Source organism: Carlito syrichta, unplaced genomic scaffold (assembly GCF_000164805.1).
Source record: "Carlito syrichta isolate Samal-C Ts95f unplaced genomic scaffold, Tarsius_syrichta-2.0.1 Scaffold314151, whole genome shotgun sequence".
In the NCBI taxonomy this organism is placed as follows: domain Eukaryota; kingdom Metazoa; phylum Chordata; class Mammalia; order Primates; family Tarsiidae; genus Carlito; species Carlito syrichta.
The window spans coordinates 92,923-112,920 of NW_007258247.1; the positions used below are offsets into that span (position 1 = coordinate 92,923).

General features: G+C 36.1%; 1 pseudogene; it reads left to right on the forward strand.

The window, feature by feature from the left end:
• The first annotated feature begins 649 nt into the window (after positions 1-649).
• LOC103273737 lies at positions 650-1,491 on the forward strand (annotated as a pseudogene).
• The last annotated feature ends 18,507 nt before the right edge of the window (positions 1,492-19,998 follow it).

Consider the following 19,998-nt stretch of genomic DNA (forward strand, 5'->3'; position numbering starts at 1 on the left):
TGCTGATATATTCTAATATTTAAATTGTTATATTTTATTTGTAAGTAGTTAGTAAAGTAAGGACAATAAAACTCTATAGATTATTTTTATTTACTTCCAGGTTTTCTCCTTTCATCAGCATATAACAAAAGTCCTAATAGTTATTTATGTCACCAACTTGAGCCCACTGTGGTGGTCAGGAATAGTAGGTTGCCCTATCTTCTTGAATTACTCAGGACATACCTTTGGGGTTGAGAGTTAAACCACTTTCCTTGAAGCATATATACTTCATGAATAAGAAATGATACCAGACACGTCGCCAGGACCTGCTCCCTGGGTGAGGTTCTGCAAGTGGGTGGGGCCCAGGGGCAGAGTGGGCGGTGCCCGGGTGGTCTGTGCTGTAGGAGTCCTGGGCACTGGGAACCTCAGATGCTCCGCGTGTCCCCTGCGCCCTCGCAGAGGCTCCAGATGTGGTGGGAAAGAGGCACTGAGGGTTGCCTGGACAGCTGCGAGCCAAGATGCCCAGCTTCTTAGGCGTGATCTGCACACATGACTTAACTCTCTGAAGCTTCAGTTTTGTGATCCGGGAAATGGACAAAATCGAAGCCACACCACAGTGTCGTTGAGGATTAAATGAGAAGATGTTTGTAAAGCTCTTTGCAGGAGGGAGCCGTGGAGGCAGGACCTGGTGGGCAGAGCACACCTGCTGTCACCTGCCCGTGGGCAGCATGAAGACCCCAGTGGAGCTGGCCATCAGTGGAATGCAGACCCTCTACCTTTATCAGCGCTGCCGGGGTGGCTGCCACGTCACAGTCAGGACATCATTCGTGAATGAGACACTGTTTGGAAGCCCTGCAGGCGCCCGGCCGCCCCACCAGCCTTTGACCCGCCCTGGGTGGAGAAGGCTCACAGAACCAGAGGAGTGTGTACAGGGGCATCACAGGCCTCCTTGGCCAGGGGGAGCTGTGAGACCACCTACTCAAAGGGCCGCACCTCAACCCTCACACCAAGGAAGACTCGTCTTACTGTGACAAGTCGCTGTTTGGCTCCCGATCTGAGGGCGCCAGCTGTGAGGTCCTACAGATAGCAACGGGGGATATTGCAAAACTCCGCGCCCTCTTCTGGATGCCACCATCTACCCCCAGGGGTAGCTACTCACCCCACCCCAGGGAGACCCCACTGTGAGCCATTCACTCAGCTGGTCCCCCCAAGACAAGGCCCAGGCTGGCAGCTGGCTCCCAGAGGTTGTCCATGGGTGGGCTAAACTCCCCACACCCCTTGAGTCGGGGACGTTCCCATTCCCTCACCCAACTGAATGTCCCCAGCACTGGTCACACAGCTGCCAGTGCCCGCCACACAAATGGACCTTGGGGCCCCAGGCCTTCCACATCAGGGGTGACCTTCCGCAGCGCCCTGGTGACCTCCAGGGCCCGCTCAGTCAGTGTTTCAGTGTCAGCAACCCCCCCTCGATGAGGTGTGACCACCCAGAAACCAAAGCCCCCTTGGAAATGATATTCTTTCATCAGAGTTGCCCTTGGAGTCATCACCTGGTTGACTCCCAGGCATTGGAAAAGCCCCTGGAGGGGCAGACACAGCAGGGAGAGCAGTGCCTCTGCTGATCCCGACAATCTCTAGTTGTTTCTTGCCTTTTCCCGTGACGTGGATTTGGGGACTGCCCCTTAAGATTCTCTCTCTGAGCCGGGCTTGGTGGCTCAGCCTGTAATCCCGCGCCTTTGGGAGGCTGAGGTAAGTGGATTGCCTGAGCCCGCGGGTTCGAGACCAGCCTAGGTGATTTGGCGAGACCTCATCTTTACAATAAATCAAAAATTAGCCGGGCGTGGTAGCACATGCCTGTAGTTCCAGCTACTTGAAAGGCTGAGGGGAAGGATCGCCGGAGCCCAGCAGGTCGCCGCTGCGGTGGCTGGGAGCGGCCACTGCACTCCAGTCTGGGCGACTGAGTGAGACTCTAACTCAAAAATATATATATATATATTCTCTCTCTGGTCCTGTCTCAGCCACACTCCAGATTAGTGCCAATCCAGGAGCTCTGTGTCCCAGCTGTCCCCCACATTGTCTTGCCACCAAGTGTGAGTAAACGGTATGTCGCCACCCTGGAGGGACTCTGCCCTCCCCTGCAAGCCCAGCTGCCTGCTTGGAAGTAGTTTCCTTCCTGGGCTGGTGTGGACTGCAGTAGGTCAGAAGGGCATCTGGATGTGTTTTCATTGTGATATATCATGTATTTATTTTAATGTGTTAAATATATCAACAGCTCATCAAAAGAAGAAGGAGAAGGAGAAGGAGGAGGAGGAGGAGAAGAAGAAATGATAACGGAAGGAAAGTTGGAATAGAAATGGGGGTATGGATGTTGGCTTGGCAACCATGTCTAGTACAAAGTATTATAGGTGGGTGTATCTTCACATTAAAGCACTGATAAAGTAGGACTTGAGCTCTCTATGATAGAAATGAGAAAGCAAAAACGTATTGGTACTTCATGCATTAAAAATAAATATTAAGTATTTAACAATAAAATGACAAGTTCCATTAAATAGAATGCTTTAGTTGATATTGTTTAATGCCATCTATAACCACTATGATTTACAGAAGAGAAAGTAACTGTTAATTAAAACTAAATTATTATAAGGGTTCCTGAATTTTTGTAAACAAGGTAAATAGTTATGCTATTTCATACAAAAACACAATTACATTTATGTTCTCACCATTGGGGAAATCTGTTGTTAGTTTTTATTTTCTTCAGGAAATTATATTGGTAGAAATTGTGGAAACTATTTCCATTTTAACTCCAGTGGCAGAACACAGATGTAATAGATTAGGAACGAAAAGATAGGCACATAGGTTAAATATTTAAAAATTTGCAACATGAAGCAAAAAGACATAGAAATCATTCTGCAGGCATTAAACAAAGCAGGTAACAAACAAAAATTACTAAACATTCTGGAGGGAAAACAAAACTTCTTGAGAGATGCAATGATGATATATAAACTTTGACTATACTCATTATCAAAGATTGAAACGTTTACATTAACAGAATGATTGTGACCTAGAAAATTGCAGACTCCAGGGAGAACAAAAAATTTAAATACAATAGTCATGGTTTTAAGATGCCCAAATAATTAAATATTATAAACTGTTGCTTTAACAAATGCAGTTAATTCCCTATGTGCTATTCATTAAAATTGAACTGCTAAATCTTTATAATTTTTTAAAGTGAATTTTTTGTGGCAAGATAATTCATGGATATGTCTGCATATAAATTTAATCACTTCCAAAAATCATTTCAATAAATAATTTATTGAACCCTATGAACACATATCTCATGAGTAGCTTAAATAGAGACAATAACTATATCCAAAGGAATAACTCCACTGCTAATATCTTACAAATAGCTAGTAGATTCATTGAAGTTAACAGCTACCCAAAATTGTACAGATATTAATTCACCTCATTTCTTTGCATAAGACAAATTAATTCAAATCAGTTATATTTTTTGACTGTCCACTTCTACCATATTAAGAACATTTTCATTTTCATAAATCCAAGTACCTATAGGACACAGAAGGTCTGTAAGACATTTACTCTAGTATGCCAAGAAGCAGTGTAATTATTTTGATAAATTCTAGAGCTGAACTTACTTCTTCTCCTGCTCTAGGTCTGTTTAGTAGCTGAATCTACTTATGTTTCCTAACTCCACTCCACCCCCACAGTATCTGTGATCTTTCTTTGGGAGTATCATAGGGGTCTTTGCTTAAAAAAAAATTGAATGTCACTTATTTAAATACTTATATCTGCTTAATTTTGAGGAAAAAATCTTCAAGCACTTAATTCTCTACCAAATATTTAACATTAATTATAACTCTATTCTAAATATTTCTCTGTTAAATTCAGCAAAACTTATCTGATTATCTAGCCTGCATAACTGCATTAACCTCCACAGTTATGTGACCATTCGAAAAATAATGTTTGGACTCAATGTTTCCTCATTTGAAAAAATATAAATTATTTTACTACCTACTTTATAAAGTTGTTGTGCTGTTCAAAGAAGTTAACTCATAAAGTAGTCAATGCATTACCAGTCATGTAATAAGTGCTCTACCAGGATTGATAGTGGTTATGTTAATTATCGTGCAAATTGAAATAACTCTGAGAATACAGAGATACTATTAATATTACACAGGGACAATAGGTATAAGCTGCAACCTCCCAGAGCAAATTAGGATGCATGGTCATCATAATTATTAGGTAATATTAGTTAAGAATCCATGTTTTACAATCTAGTGTGTATGACTGAACACTCCTGATTCAAATTAGAGAGAACTTATCCTCTAATATCTATTTCGTTTTCTAGGATAAATATATATAAATGGTAGTCCTTTTGACTTGCTTGCCAATGAATCTACTGTTTTTGCCATAATGTAAAAAGACCATTATCACTTGGAGCTATTAAGGTCACAGAAGCCTTCATCTCTAGAGTATTCCATTTGTAGCCGTCATCCTTACAGATCTGTTTCTTCCAACATTCCTTCTATGTGTGACCTAATACAATCTTATCCTTAATCCACACACTCATGTCTAAACTCATAGCAAGTGATAAGTAATCAAAGCCCATTGGCATCATGGCAAAATCCATTGGACAGTGAAAATAGAGGCGGTGTGAGCCAGAACAACCTCTTCTGATCACAACATGTTGGGCATAGTCTACCAGAGATGACAGTCCAAAAATAAGTGTATCCCTTTTCTTCCAAACTACTCTACCACAGTACCAATTCCTCCAACTCTTCATTGATTCCAAGTATTTTTTAGTTATCTTAATTTGGTACCTATATTAACTATTCTCAAAATTTTAGCTGTGCTATATTTACACATTTTGAGTTAGATATCTGTTCATCTCTACCATCTTGCATTATCTAAGTTAAAAATACCTTACCCTGGTCCCCAGCTCTGATGAACACCAGCACTGTCCTGTGGTGGGAGACTTCAGACAAAATATCAATGAGGCTGGAGTAGTTATGGAAGTGATTGGATGTGAACTGGCCCTTCAAGCCTAGGCAGACTTTGGATATGATTCAGAAAAAGGAGAGTGGGTTCCTAGGGAAACCATGTCTAGCAGTACTGATAACAGTGTACACTGTTTAAAGCAGAGAATAGACTGATAAGGATAAGTTCTATATTAGTGAGAAAGGAAATACATGTTTATCCAGTTAATGTGAAGTCTCATTATAAAGGGACTTAAAAATGAAAGAGGAAGATCAGGATTTAGCAACCAGGAGTACTAAGTTTAGGAATATTTATCTGAAGAGCAAGATCTACACTGTGTTATAAAGAAGCTGCCGTACTCTGTAAGAAGACAATGATTTAAACAACAACAATGACACTGTGTCATATTAAAAAGGGAATCTGTTATCTCAAATCTTGAATCAAGGACATTTAAAATAATTATTAATTATGTATCTTCTTATAATGTACTTTCTATTTGCTTTTAGTTAATTATTTGGGGGATATCCATAGTACTTATTTTCATGTCTCCTGTGAGTATACATTTTGTTCTTAGCATTCTCATTGCTGAGTATTCCTGTCAAGGAAGAGTGCTAGAAAACAAAAATGTTAATTTTATAAGTTAAATGTAGCAATGTATTCAATATTCAATTTACAGACAGAATTTTACACAAAATCACTGATTGAATATCCATCTGGTAAGTCTTTAGCATTGATATCTAATTTCTTTCCACTGTGTGTGTAGCTGCTGAGACACCTCAGGGACTGTTTGTATAATATCGTTGCTGCAGGCCATGGAAAATTCTGTGCACTGCTTTCCATACATGTTTGGTTACAGCTGGTTCTGGTTTCTGTGTTTTGGGGTTTTCCAATGCAATTCCTGCCTCCTTCATATATACCAAATGGATTTGCCTGTTTCCGTTTCAGCTGAAGGTTTTTAAACTGAGCTTTGAAATGTGAATACACTTATTAAAAATAAAAATGCCCAGATAGACTGAAGGAAACTCCGAAAGACATAGAGAACATCAAATGTAATGTTTTTCCAAGCAGGAACTACCAGCAGAATTGTTTTTTTAAAGAAAGATAAAGAAGAAAAAGAAAAAGAATGTTTTCCATATTCAAAGTTCTATTAGAATCTATTGTGAGTAAGTATACATTTGTTCCGAGTGTTTCATTGGAGAGAATAATTATTTCTCTCTTCTGTGGAAAGAATTTTCTCACCAGGAGCATAACATATTCTGCCTGAACCTGACATATCCATCCTATTCCTGCTAGATCAATGTGGACCTAGTCTTGCAGTCACTGTGGCTTTTGTTCGATCTCAGTAATTCTCACAGTGACTACCCACAAATGCAGCAAGGAGGAGTCAATTATTCCACACAGCCACTGGCTTGTTATTGCCATACACAATTATTGGAAGAGGGTGTACAGCATACTCCCGGGAATGGCACCAAGAAGGAATGGCTTTTTTCATCATTACAGTCTTAATAAACTCAAATATCGTTCCATCTATGGGCTTTTTAAATGAAGATTTACATCATTTTCCCGAAAGGATGGACAAAATGCATGGCTACTGATAGAAAATGTCTGTGCCTTCCATGTATGCAAGCAAGACAATTCATATTTTAACTCAATGCTCCTTTAAGTTGAAGATACTGCTGACAGCATATGAAATAATAATACTCAAATGTATTGGCCCTTTCAATGCTATTGAAATAACACCTGCAAACACAAGGATAGATTTGTGCCCGAGATACATCTTACACTGATTTCAGTCACACATGCATTCAGCACAACAGAAAGGTAAATAGTTATGCATTAACAGCATAGTTAGTATCTTACCAGTATCCTCTTTCATTTAATAATATGGTAACTGTGTAATAGGCTTTTAACTCATTCACTTATGGATTCTTAAATAAATATATCAATTGAATATAAAAAAATTTTTAAACCCCTTTGAAATGAAAGAAGAAATATCCACTACTAGAAATTTTAAAGCATTTCTTCTGAATCCATTTTTTAAAGACAAAGTTGAATTGAGGTATGGGCTGTGACTTTCTCATGGGAAGGACCCAAGGACCAGGAAAGCAAAGAAAAGGAAATCTGGCAGAATGCTACATATATATTTTTTCATATTTTTGAATAATGATATTTGATGGCTCAAGGTGTGTGTGTGTGTGTGTGTGTGTGTGTGTGTTCGTGCGCGTGGTGTTAGGAGAAGTATACAGGTTGAGAGGCATGAGGAAGCAAGAAAGCGAGAATTCTGAAGGAGGAAATCTGAGTCCCATTAGGGACTGCAGAAAGTAATTGTAGTTCTGGATACATCCAGCCTAGGTCACGGAGGCACTTATCACCTGCTTACACCTGGTGCGGCTCTTCATAACAGGCAAACATAGAGGCTCTACGAGGGCTAGTTTTGGATAGAGAAAGCCATGCCAAAACAGAAAATAAAAGAAAAAGGAAAAAAAACCACACCTGTAGATAAAATAAATATTTAGCATAAGAAAAAAACACATTGCTGCACTTGCCTTTTGTGAGGCTCTCTCTCATCCCTCCTTATTTCTCCAACTTGTTGAATCACTGATCAAGTAAAAGAAACACTGTTAATTCGAAAATTCATACTTCTTACGTCATCTGGGAACTGATTTAGGAAAAGCTAGTTCAAAATATAATAGAAAATAAAATAGTTGTTTTTAATTTGGCTAAAAACCTAATTTTATGCAGCCAAGAGTTTCTTCAGTTAACAAATATTTAGATATCTGATGGAATCTACTAAAATTTTTTAAATAAAGTACATTTTATTTATATACGTTCTCAAAAAATAAATTCCAAATAAACTGAAACATTAAATATACAACAATAAATAAAACTTTAAGGACAGAATGTAGATTAATAGTTAATTTGGGGGGGAGAAAATAATATTTGTAAATATAATATTGAAGAGACAGACCCATTGGAAAATATTGATAGATACAAATACTTATTCGTAAATGCCCCAAATCATTTCAATGTCTTTCTTTAACCTGAGAAATATTTTCAACATTTCTGATTAAAAATAATAAATTCCCTCAATATATAAAGAGTTTGCTCAAACGTCAAAAATAAATGCATAAAAGAAGAAACATAATTGGCCTGTATACATGCGCGTGCGCACACACACACACACACACACACACACACACACACAGACACACATACACACACACGCGCACACATTTCTACTCAGCAACTAAAGAAACAAAAATTAGAAGGAAAAAAACAATATGTTAACAGGGGCAATGATATTTTATAAATTACAGTTGAGTTGGGCAGAGTGGTTAAGGAGCACTTCTGATAGTTACCATTGGTGCCATCCTTTTTAGGAGCAAGTTGGTTATATCATGGAAGGCATTGTAAATGTGTATGTCTAATCAGATACAAGTGTAAATATTTTTGTAGCAGGACTTTATCAAGGTATTATTTAATAATAGAAAAAAATATACAAATGCTAATGATTAGAAATGTGGCTTTAAAAAAGGTTTAAGCCGGGCTCGGGGGCTCAGCCTATAATCCCACGCCTTTGGGAGGCTGAGATGAGTGGATTGCCTGAGCCCGCGAGTTCGAGACGCGCCTGGGCAGAGAGACCTCATCTCTACAACAAATCAAAAAATCAGCCAGGTGTGGTAGCGCACACCTGTAATTCCGGCTACTTGGAAGGCTGAGGCGGAAGGATCGCCGGAGCCCAGCAGGTCGAGGCTGTGGTGGCCCGGAGCGGCCCCTGCACTCCAGTCTGGGCGACAGAGTGAGACTCCAACTCAAAAAAAAAAAGGTTTAAAATCCATATACAGTACTATGAAATTATTAAGATCATTTTTTGTTTGTTTTTGAGTCGGAGTCTCAACCTGACACCCAGGCAGGAGTACAGTGGCACGCTCACAGTCACTGCAGTTTCGATCTGTTAGACTTAGGCAATCCACCGCCACAGCCTTCCAAGTAGCTGAAACTACAGGTGCATGCCACTACACCTGGCTAGGTTTTTGATTTATTGTAGAGACAAAGTCTTGCCAAGTTGCCTAGGCTGCTCTTGAACCCCTGGGCTTAGGCAATTCTCTTGCCTCCACTTCCCAAAGTACTGGGATTACAGGCATGAGCCACCACACCATGCTTATTAAGATCATTTTTTAAATGTCTAATTTAATTATAATTAAAATAAAATAAGAAATTACAGAATCAGATTAAAAGCATCACATATAATTTAACCTCAATTTTTTAAAGGAGGAAGAATGTCAATATTCGCATTGCACAAACCATGGAGGAAAATAGAGTGGTGCTGGGTATGAACAATTACATCCTTGAGGATTATTCCTTTGATAGTATACATATTTGGTCTACTCTTTCTTTATTTAAATACAAATCTGGTTTTATTTGTTTTCTGCACTTAGAGCCTTTAGAACTATGTTGTTCAATGCACCAATACAGCAGCCACTAACCACTGGTGGTTACCAAGCACTTGAAATGTGACTATTTGAATGAAATATGCTATAAATATACACCAATTTCAACAATTTAGCATAAAAATGTAAAGTTTCTCCTTAGTAATTTTTAAAATTTTCTATATTAAAATAACATATTTCATATGGTGGCAAAATAAATTATTCAAATAAATTTCACCTATTTCTTTTTTCGATGTGGCTAAAAGAAAATTTAAAATATACCTATGTGGCTGACATTATATATTTCTAGGAGACAGCACTGCTACAGAATATGACAGCACCTTCTGCTGACCTCCCACCTCTACTCTGTACCATCTCTTCAATGTTAACATTATTTATTAAAGAAGCTTTGGTCTCAGGACAGGTTCTGCAGCTTAGGAGATCGACACGGGGAGGTGGTCGGGTAAGAATTTTAAAACTGAAATTACTTTTGAGGAGCTGTCACTCCTGACCTCAGTAGCAGGAAACATTGTTTCATGAGGTTGTGCAAGAGAATGCCAAGTAGAAACTCCTGGAGGAGAGGTGTAACACCGCTTAGTCCTCCAGAGGGACCATCTCTGCTAGGTTGTTCTTATCAGATTTTACTCTTTAATATCTAATTTAACTGGGTGCTAAGTATATGAGATATTATTTAATATAAAATATTAAATATATTTTATATTAATATAAGATATTTAGTTACAATGCCATTCAATTAAGCATTTAAAGAAATCATCTTAATAAGCCTGGCGCAGTGGTTCATGCCTATAATCCCAGCACTTTGGAAGGCCCAGACGGGAGGGATTACTTGAAGTCAGGATTTTGAAACTAGCCTGGGGAACACAGTGAGAGCTTGTGTCTACCAAAAAAAAAAATTAGCCAGGCATAGTGGCACGCATCTGTAGTCCCAGCTACCCCAGAGGTTGAGGTAGAAGAATCAACTGAGCCCAGGAGGTTGAGGTTGCCAGGAGCCATGATCATGCCACTGCATTCCAGCCTGGGACACCAACTTAATCAATCAATCAATGAATGAAGAAAACACGGATATCTGTAGGAAAAAAAGTGAAAAGATTAACATAATCTGATCAAAATTTAAAGATATGTTTATTCTATTAGAGAAAGAACTTTAAGGGGTAGCTAAGCATGCAGTCCAGAGAAATACTCTCTGGTGCCAAAACTGACTCTAGCTGTCAGTAGCTTTCATCTCAGGCAAGTCACATAAAGTCTGTATTTAATTTCCTCTTTGTTCAATAAAGTGATGCAACTCACAAGGAAATCAGAAAAAGTAAAGTGAATAAATTCACTTAAAATGCTTAGGACAATGGCCTGGACTGCTAAGTAGCTAAATCATTATTATCCATTATTCTTATCATTATGGGGAAAGGTACCAATAAATTCCCACACCTTCAGATAAAGCAAACACAAATCAGAAAACATTTGGGAATACCATACAGTCTGTTCTACAAGTGAAATTCTTCATGAGGTTTAATGATCCTCATAGTATTTCTAAAAGCAGAAAGATCAGTGCTTAGAGCAGCTCTTCTCATGCTTTACAAAGTGCAGATACGTGACCTCAGACCTTGTTAAGATGCAGACTCTGATTCAATAGGTCTGTGGTAGGGTCTGATTGAGATTCTACATATTTAATAAGCTCCCATGTGATGCCGGTGCTACTGGGTCTCCCACCACAGACAGAGTACCAAGAGTTAAAGCAATATTTTCTACTTTGACAGCAGGAGTAATTAAGGTACAAGATCATAGAACAAGTCTTAGCATAAGTACATGAAGCAACAATCTTTTCAGTTTTTTGCTTTGACTACTCTCACGTAGGGATGGATTAGCTTCTTTCTCCTTTAATTGAATTCATCTCATTAAGTTAGCAGGGGTCAGGTAACATTCCCTTTATAGAGATTATGATTCTGCAGCACAGACAATTTATGACATTTGCTCTCAGTTTCATGATAAATACATCTTAAAGAATACACAGGCCTTTCCAAATGTAGTTTTCTAGAATAAACAATTGTCCTAACACTATACATTGAATGGTCCCTTCTTTGCTGAGGTTTTTGTGGGTACCAGTTATTCAGTTTAGGACATACCCTTTTAAGGTTAGTGAACAAAGAATTCTAATTATGAAAAAATGTTGAATTATATCAGAAGCTTTCCCTGCATCTGTGTACTTTCTTTTTTAACTTTTTAGTATGCAGAATCAGATGTATAGATTTGCTAATGCTAAGCCCACCTCACATTCTTTGGAAAAATTAGACTTGGTCACAATATATGTACTTCTGGGTTCAGCTTGCCAATATTTTGGTTGGCCTGCAATGTAATTTTTTGGTTTTTATATAAAGGTTATTAAAACCTTATAGAATTATTTGAATGTATTCCAAATACAAATAACAGTTCCTATTCCCTGGAGGAGTTTGTTTAGGATTATTTTCTTCAGCATCACCTTTTCTGCTCTTTTCCAAATTCAGGGATTTCTTCAATGCTTAGAATACTCTGAAACTCACAGATTTTTGCCACATTCCCTACTTTTGCAGAATTTGGATTTCTAATCAATTTCAGCTGCCACTATGTGTCAGGTACAATAAAATTTAATACTTGGAGTATGCATTATCTGATGAACAATGAGCATATGAGAGTGACTATTTAAATATACAATGTATAGTACATTACAATAGTTTTAATGATCATTATTGCATTAATTTTCGATTTGAAAATACATGAATGCTTGATCTGTGACTTGTGGATGTTAAATGTCCACTCTGTCTTAATTATACAATAGAAACAATAACAGATGCAGAATCATTGCATCCCAAAGAATCAGGGGAGTCAGTTGCTGAAGGGAGAAATATTCCATGCTCCTGGACCTTACAGAGCAATCACATTTGCTATTATTTATTAAATCAGCCATGTTCCAAAGACTTTATACTCATTAATTATCTTACTTAATCCTCACAATCACTTCAACAATGATGCTGTTTTCATTCTTATTTTGTGTAAAATTGAATTGGATGATAACGTCCTAGTATCAGAGGAACGAATGAAGGAGTCAGGCTTCCAACTCAAGTGACTGACTCCAAAATCCAAATACTTTTTACTGTAGTGTCCTCTCCCATATAATTGTAGTTCCCAAAGCAGTGTGGACAGCTTCCCATTATTCTCCAAGAAACCATGGATGTCTATTTTGTCCCAGATTCTGGGGGAAAAGGTCATGAATTAAAATATTTCATCAAGCTTCTTCATTCCACATTTTTCATTTTTGTTGCTCAGTTTCATTGCTTATCTTATAATTATTGTTTATAGATCACTGTATACACACAAATAAATGCATAGATTATTTATCATCAGAACTGTCAGTCTGTTCATTCATTGATTCAAGTAATTTCTCATTCACTTAACAAACATTTTACCAGATAAATTCTCCAAGCTTAAATCCTAAAGTCTCTACTCCTTTATCATAATCAAAATGTTGATAGCTGAAAAATCCATTTCTATGAAAGGAATAAAACTACATATAAAATGACAGAAGGAGTAGCATTAGAGAAGTAAAATAATTTGGGGAATATAAAACTCATTTAGAATATAAGCTTGATCAAAATGAACAAAGGTATTGGTTCTACTAAGAAAAATGGCTTTGAACATCACAAATATTTAACCTGTCTCCTCAGTAATGTGTTTTCTAATTTCAAACGCCATTGCATTTGTATTCCAGCCAATTTCCATACTATAAATGTCAGTCAACATAGGCTGATTATTCCTAAGAATGATTTAAAAAGAACCTTAACAACAGTACAAGTCATGTTCGTATTTTCATTATGCATCTGAGCCTTTGGATTGTAAATATTCCCTCTGAGCTAATATTTTAGAATTCAAGGTCATATACAGGGGATTTTTTTTTCCTTGCTAATTAGAAAATAGATTACTCCACTTGAAATTATGTAGGTGGAAATTCTTCCCTGAGGAATTTATCTCTTTCAGATGTGTTTGATCATGTTCAATATTTTTTTAACTATATTATATTTGCTTTTCCCCTCTCACCTACCAAATATGATGCACAGAATGCTTAAGGACTTGACTTATTATTCTGACATTAGTAATAAAGTTATATTAAAAATAATGTACTGAAAGTCTTTCACCTGCATACAATTTTCCTTATTAGATTTGCTTGTTATTTCAGTTGTCAAATTTCACATCTAATGTTCCCTCTGTATATTTATAAAAAATACTTTATTGCAGATGAGTCTAATCACTATGTAAATTAGGTAATTATTTGGTGAATATTAATATCCTTTTCCATAAAAATAATACATATATTTTGAGTATTCTTGCCTTGCTTTTGGGGGAAATACAGCAATTAAAATATTTATTGAACCCTTATTTGCATGCAAATGAGGCAAGTGAAGTAGCATTTCAGGATATGCAAAAGTATATTTAATTTTCAATTTCAAATGCATTTCTTATTAGTTAGACTACATTGTTTTCAATGCAATTTTATTTTGGTATGTTAGGATCATGTATCACAAAAAGCTGGTCTAGTAACTACTTGCTTGTATGCATGGACTTATATTTTTTCTGGATTATTTTTAAGACAAAAATGTCTTTTAGGAGAGGAAAAATTAGCATGTTGATATGATTTATATATAGATGTCATACAGTAGGTATTGAATATTGTATTGAAAGGATGAGTTGAAAATATGAGAGTATATTATTAAAAGGAGATATGCTGATGATTAATCTGCTAAACAATCATAAAAATATAAACCAAGACCTCTTTAAAAGAAAATAGTACATGTGCCTTTGGGTAAATTGTGAGAAGATAAAACAAAGACCTTTTTTGTGAAGAGAAAACTCATGTTATTTATATTTCTATAAGCATGAATGGTGTAGAGACAGTAAATAAATATTTAAATTTCAAATGTTGTAACTGCAGAGGAACAAGGGTACTTCTTGATATTTAAAGAAAATAGTTCTAAAAGAAATAAATAAAAATACCACAATAGCAAATGAGTAAAACATAGAAGAATGCTATACCCAAAGTATAAAATATATTTCACGTGTTTTATATATAAATGTAAATTTACTAAACATATAAAATATTGTATATGCAAAATATGTTTTATATATAAAATATATTTAACATGAGTGTGATCTTTAGTTCAGTTTTCAATGATGAATTACTAAGGGCAGTCAGGTGTGTTTCTAACTCTGTAAAGTTAATGGCACAATGTGTATAGTTGATGATATAGTCACAAACACATTCTGTAGCTTTGATATTAGACATCAAAACTGGCTTTGAAGTCCACTGACTGGACTTAGTGAGCTTTCCTCAGATATTTTTAGATTGAGACAAAGTAATAATTGTTAATAAAAAATTAAAATATGCTCCAAATCAGAAATAGTGTTTTGGAAATTGGATACATAATTATAATTATCTATCATTGTGATGACATTTACTAAAAAGGACATGGAATTATTTCTAATAATTTTCAGTCATAGTTATAGCCTCTTGTATCTTTCTGCCTTGGAGTTACCACCTTTTTTCCCCCCTCCTCTTGCACCATTCTCTGGCCCTCCTCAGTGAATCAAATATTCTTCTCCAATTTAACTACTTTGCTTTTCTGTATAATCTTAAATCAGATACTTCCCTTGATTTCTGTGGCACCTGTGTTTATATGAGAATGTCCCTCAGTCAATCACAGTCTGGTCATATTAAATGTGCCTGTTTTCCCACCAGGGTCTGGAGCACAGAGTTGGAGCTAAGCTCTGTATGGGGGTTCCTAAGCTCTGTTTGAAATATATATTTATGGGGGCAACCCCTTCCCACTGCGTGGGTGTCACCTCCCACTGGGGGAGCTTCTCTGCCCTCTAAATAAATCCTGCTTTCTCACTTTCCAAAGTAAAGCCCTGTTGAGACTTGTTAATAAATCAGCATAAAGCCTGAAAGAAAGAAAGAAAGAAAGAAAGAAAGAAAGAAAGAAAGAAAGAAAGAAAGAAAGAAAGAAAGAAAGAAAGAAAGAAAGAAAGAAAGAAATGATTATGGTAAAAACTGAAACTCTGTCATCTGTATCTGTACATTTTTGTTTGTCTCTAATCTTACCTTGTGGTAATTAAAAAGAAAGGTGAGACTGGCATATTAATTAGGCTTATGTATTATGTAGTACAACAAACAGGTTAATTGAATGACTGGTCAAATGTCCAAATAAGGGTTAGCCTGGTTTATTTAAAACATACAGGATTTTAATGTCTCTAATCCCACTCAAGAAAGTCAAGTTCTTTTTCCTATTTATTGTGACACCCTATACCTCTCCAAGCAGAACTTCTCAGGGTTGTAATTTTACAGTCTATTTTTTAATTTCCACATTTCTGTCTGTATTTATATCATCTGATTCTTCCCGAAGATTGAGATGTGCTTCTTTTGCTCACCATTGTTTATCAGAGTCTGGCATGCAGTTGATGTTGGATGAATGAATGAATTGAGGTTTAAAAATAATTAGGTTCAAGTTCAGTTTATTCATTTAATAGCCAAGTCTTACCTATATCTGTGTCTCGCTTTGCAAAATTATTATGAGTAGCAATAAAAAGTGCACTCCTGAAAGCAATATACAGATAGATGTTAGTCATCATTTTAATGACGAGTAATAATGCAGAATGCACACGCTGTCATGAAATTAGTCACATGCGACTCATTTACTTTTGGTTGGTCTGTATAATATGTATCTTCCTTCTTTTGTCACAATACATCTGAAATGGAACCAATATCCACTGAACACATACCATGCATGTAACCCTGTATTAACCACCAGAATGTTAGAAGAAAAGTTCAAGTTATTGACAATGAAACCACACTTATTTCTTTGCTATTGTATGATAAGACATTGTTTTAAAGGAAGACTGAATATGTTATTACCATTAGTGTGACCGGCAGAAATGAAAATTTCATCTTCTATGTGGAGTATTGCCCCAGAGCACATTCTATATGTCTAAAATTGATGATCTAATTATTGGAGAAGGACCATGGTCATGTTGTGGCAGGTTCTTGTTAGAAATGGTCAAGAACAACAGGTTCTGCTTAAAAGCAAAATTCCCAGAGCAAGTCTGTTCTGTGTAGGAAAATAAGGTCTACGAAAGTTGAAAATTTTTTAGTCTGCTCCTGGACCTTTTCCAAAATCTTAGAGCTTCCAGGTTTAATAAGTATGTTTGGAAAGTTCAGAGGCAAAAAATAAAGGGCAAACCTGGGAAAACAGAGAGAAAGGAGATGAAACAAAAATGTTTCCTAAAAAAAAGATAGCAAAAAAATAACAAATATGAACATAAATGTTTTGTACTGAATTGTGTTCCTTTAAAATTCATATTTTGAGACCCTATCTATCCAGAATTCTTCAGTATGTGACTGTATTACCTCACTGTCATTAGTGAGGTAATGAGTGTTAACTTAGGTCCTAAAGGTGGGGCCTTAACTGTTGCTAGAAGAAGGAAGGTAAATGAAGTAATATATTTCAAGTCATTTTAACAGTAAAACAAAACATAATATTAGAACAAATGAGATTTTCTAAAATAATAAGCAAAAGCTGTTTTTTTTTTTGTTGTTGTTTCCCTATGTATTTCCCTGATCCTACATACTGCTCAACTTTTTCATAAATACTTTAGTATAAACCTCCAAATACACTGAAGTGGTAATCTGTAGATCCCAGCTCTAGTTTAAACTTTGATGCAGTCTTGGAGATCATGGTCATATCATTTATGTTTCTGAAGCTGTTTCCTTATTCTGAGAGTAGTTGGATTAGACTACCATTACCAACATGGCAAATGAATTTTATGCCAATTCCAACAACAAAAATCCATGATGAAATATATTTTCAAATATTGGAAAACTTCTCAGAGCATTTTACATGTTAATGTGCTTTACAAACCTGTAAGAAGAGGATACAGCATGCAGTATTTCTCAAGTGTGCTTTTACCATGCAACTCTAAAAAGAGATTGCTGCTCACTGTGAATCATCTGAGGTCTTAATTGCTAGACTTTTGATCACAATGTATTTGGTTCACACAAAGAGTTCTTCTCGTAGTTTCTTCTTCTTCTTCTTCTTCTTCTTTTTTTTTTTGGCTATATATCCACTATAAAAGTGAAACAATGAAGAATATTTTAGGAGATTTGTATCACAGATATTTTAAGAAAGGACAACAATGCTATATATCTTAATGAAAGTGTGTTTTAAGGAAGAGTTGGAAGATTTGACATGTCATAACTTAATTCTGCATATTACTATTTCTATTCTCAATAAATTCTGCCATTAGTCACTAGAACAATCTCTGAGTCAAATGGTTTCAGTATTATTATTTTATAACATACAAAATTGTGTCTTAGTCCTATCAGGCTGCTACAACAAAATGCCATAGACCGGATGTCTTATACGCAACTGAAACTTATTTCTTACAGTTCTAGAGGCTGAGAAGTCCAGAATCAAGGTGATATGAGAATCTGCTGCTCTCTGATTTATAGATGGTACCTTCTAGATGTGCACTCACATGATGGAAAATGGCCAGAGCACTCCCTGTGATCCCAATTATAAGGGCACTCATTTCCATTCATGAGTGCTCTACCCTCATAATCTAGGCACTTCCCAAAGGTTCCATCTCCTAATATTTTATTAGATTAGGTTTCAACATATGAATTTTGGGGAGACACAAACATTCAGACCATAACAATGTGCTTTTTGTGGGATTTTTGTTATTCTTTAGCATGGACTAATATGTGCATGGGCATAGCGAAATCTAAGGAAATGCAGGTGATGATGATCCAGTAACTATTTATAAATCAAAATTTTTCCACATTTCTGAGAGAAAATAATGATACAGTCACTATTCCCAAGTATCATGAACAATGTTCTATGGAGGAATAATTACTGACTTGCATTATCATTCTCATCGTGGAAGTACAGAATGCAACACTCAATTGCTTCTTTAAGACTGGTGCTGTGCAGTATAATACAGCTCACTTTATTTAATCTGCATTAAACAGTGCATAATTTACTCAGTTTTCTTATACTTCCTTTTCTTAACCTTAGTAGAAACTACCTCAGATGGACTCATTGACCATCAATAATAAATCAGTCCTTTATTGGTGAAGAGGTGAGATGGGTTAACAATGGATTTACTTGTAAATTGAAAAGAGATAAATCTTTGTTCCCTCAAGGGTAGCGTGTATTTATAGGTTGGAAGGCAGTATTATTTTTCAAAAAGCACTTTATAGGAAGTTAAAGTCTTCAAGACCTTGGTGTTTACGATCTCTGAAACTTGTGTATCTGCAGAATTGTTGTAAAATACACTAATAAAATCAAATAGGAGGTTGCTTTATATTTGCCTGTGTTACCACTTGAAGTACTCATACAGGCAGAATAGAGGCTCTATAAAGTAAACTCATAGCTAAAATTGAATTATTTGGAGAAATCTGCCACTTTTATTTACAGGTCTATAAGCCTAGCAGATAAAAATATCTAAAAGAAAATATTGCAAATATATTTCATATCACCCAACAGTCAAGATCCCTGAATGATCTGTAAGCATCTTCATTCCGTAAACCTGTCTGGCAATCATTGTTGACTTGAATATGTGAAATTAATATCCTCATCAGCAATAACCTAAACCTGCTTACAGGATAACAGTAACATGGAACAAGCCTAGTCTTTATTTGGGGTATGATGATACTATTATAGTCATAATATTGATCACTGAAATATTATTTTTGACAGCAAAATAACAAAATAATTATTTTTAAATTGTGATATGCAAAAGGCAGTTAAATTTGGCATATAAAATTGTGATAGGGATTTCAGAGCAATGTTCAAATCTGAATTAGATTTTTAAAACATGGAACGTCTCTTCTAACAAGGGTCAAGCACTCTAAACATTTTGAACGAACTGATTGGATTAGTTTTGGGATATTCTATGCTATTTCCTTTCCATCTAAGTCAGCTTTTTGGATACTGTAAGTTAAGTCTATTCTACAATAAAACATTAAAACAAATAAAAACAACTTTGGTAGAGCATCAGGAATTTGAAAATTAGCAAAATTGAATATATAATGTGCTCTGCACAAATATGCTGTACTGTTTCATTTATTCACATACTAAAGAGATGAAGTGTTACATTAAGTGGAAGATGACAACATGATCCATGCTGCCAACTCTCTGGAATGCCTAATTGACACCTCAAACTTAAATCCTGCAGAGCTAATCTGATCTGCACTCTCTAAAACCTGCTCCACCCACAGTCTTTCCATTTCAGTTGATGGCAGCTCCATCTTTCCAGTTGCTTGGGCCAAAAATGTTGAAGTTATTCTTAACTTTGCTTTTTCCCTCACACTATATATCCAATGTGTCAGCAAATTCTGTTTTACCTTTAGAATATAACCATAGTGTGAGAACTTGTTTCTTACCTTAATTATAATAGCTTTCTTCTCAGGCTTCTTGCCTTCTTTCCCAACTCACAGCTAGAATAATCCTTTCAACATAATTGTTGGAGTGATCTTTTATGAACACTAAATCAGATCATG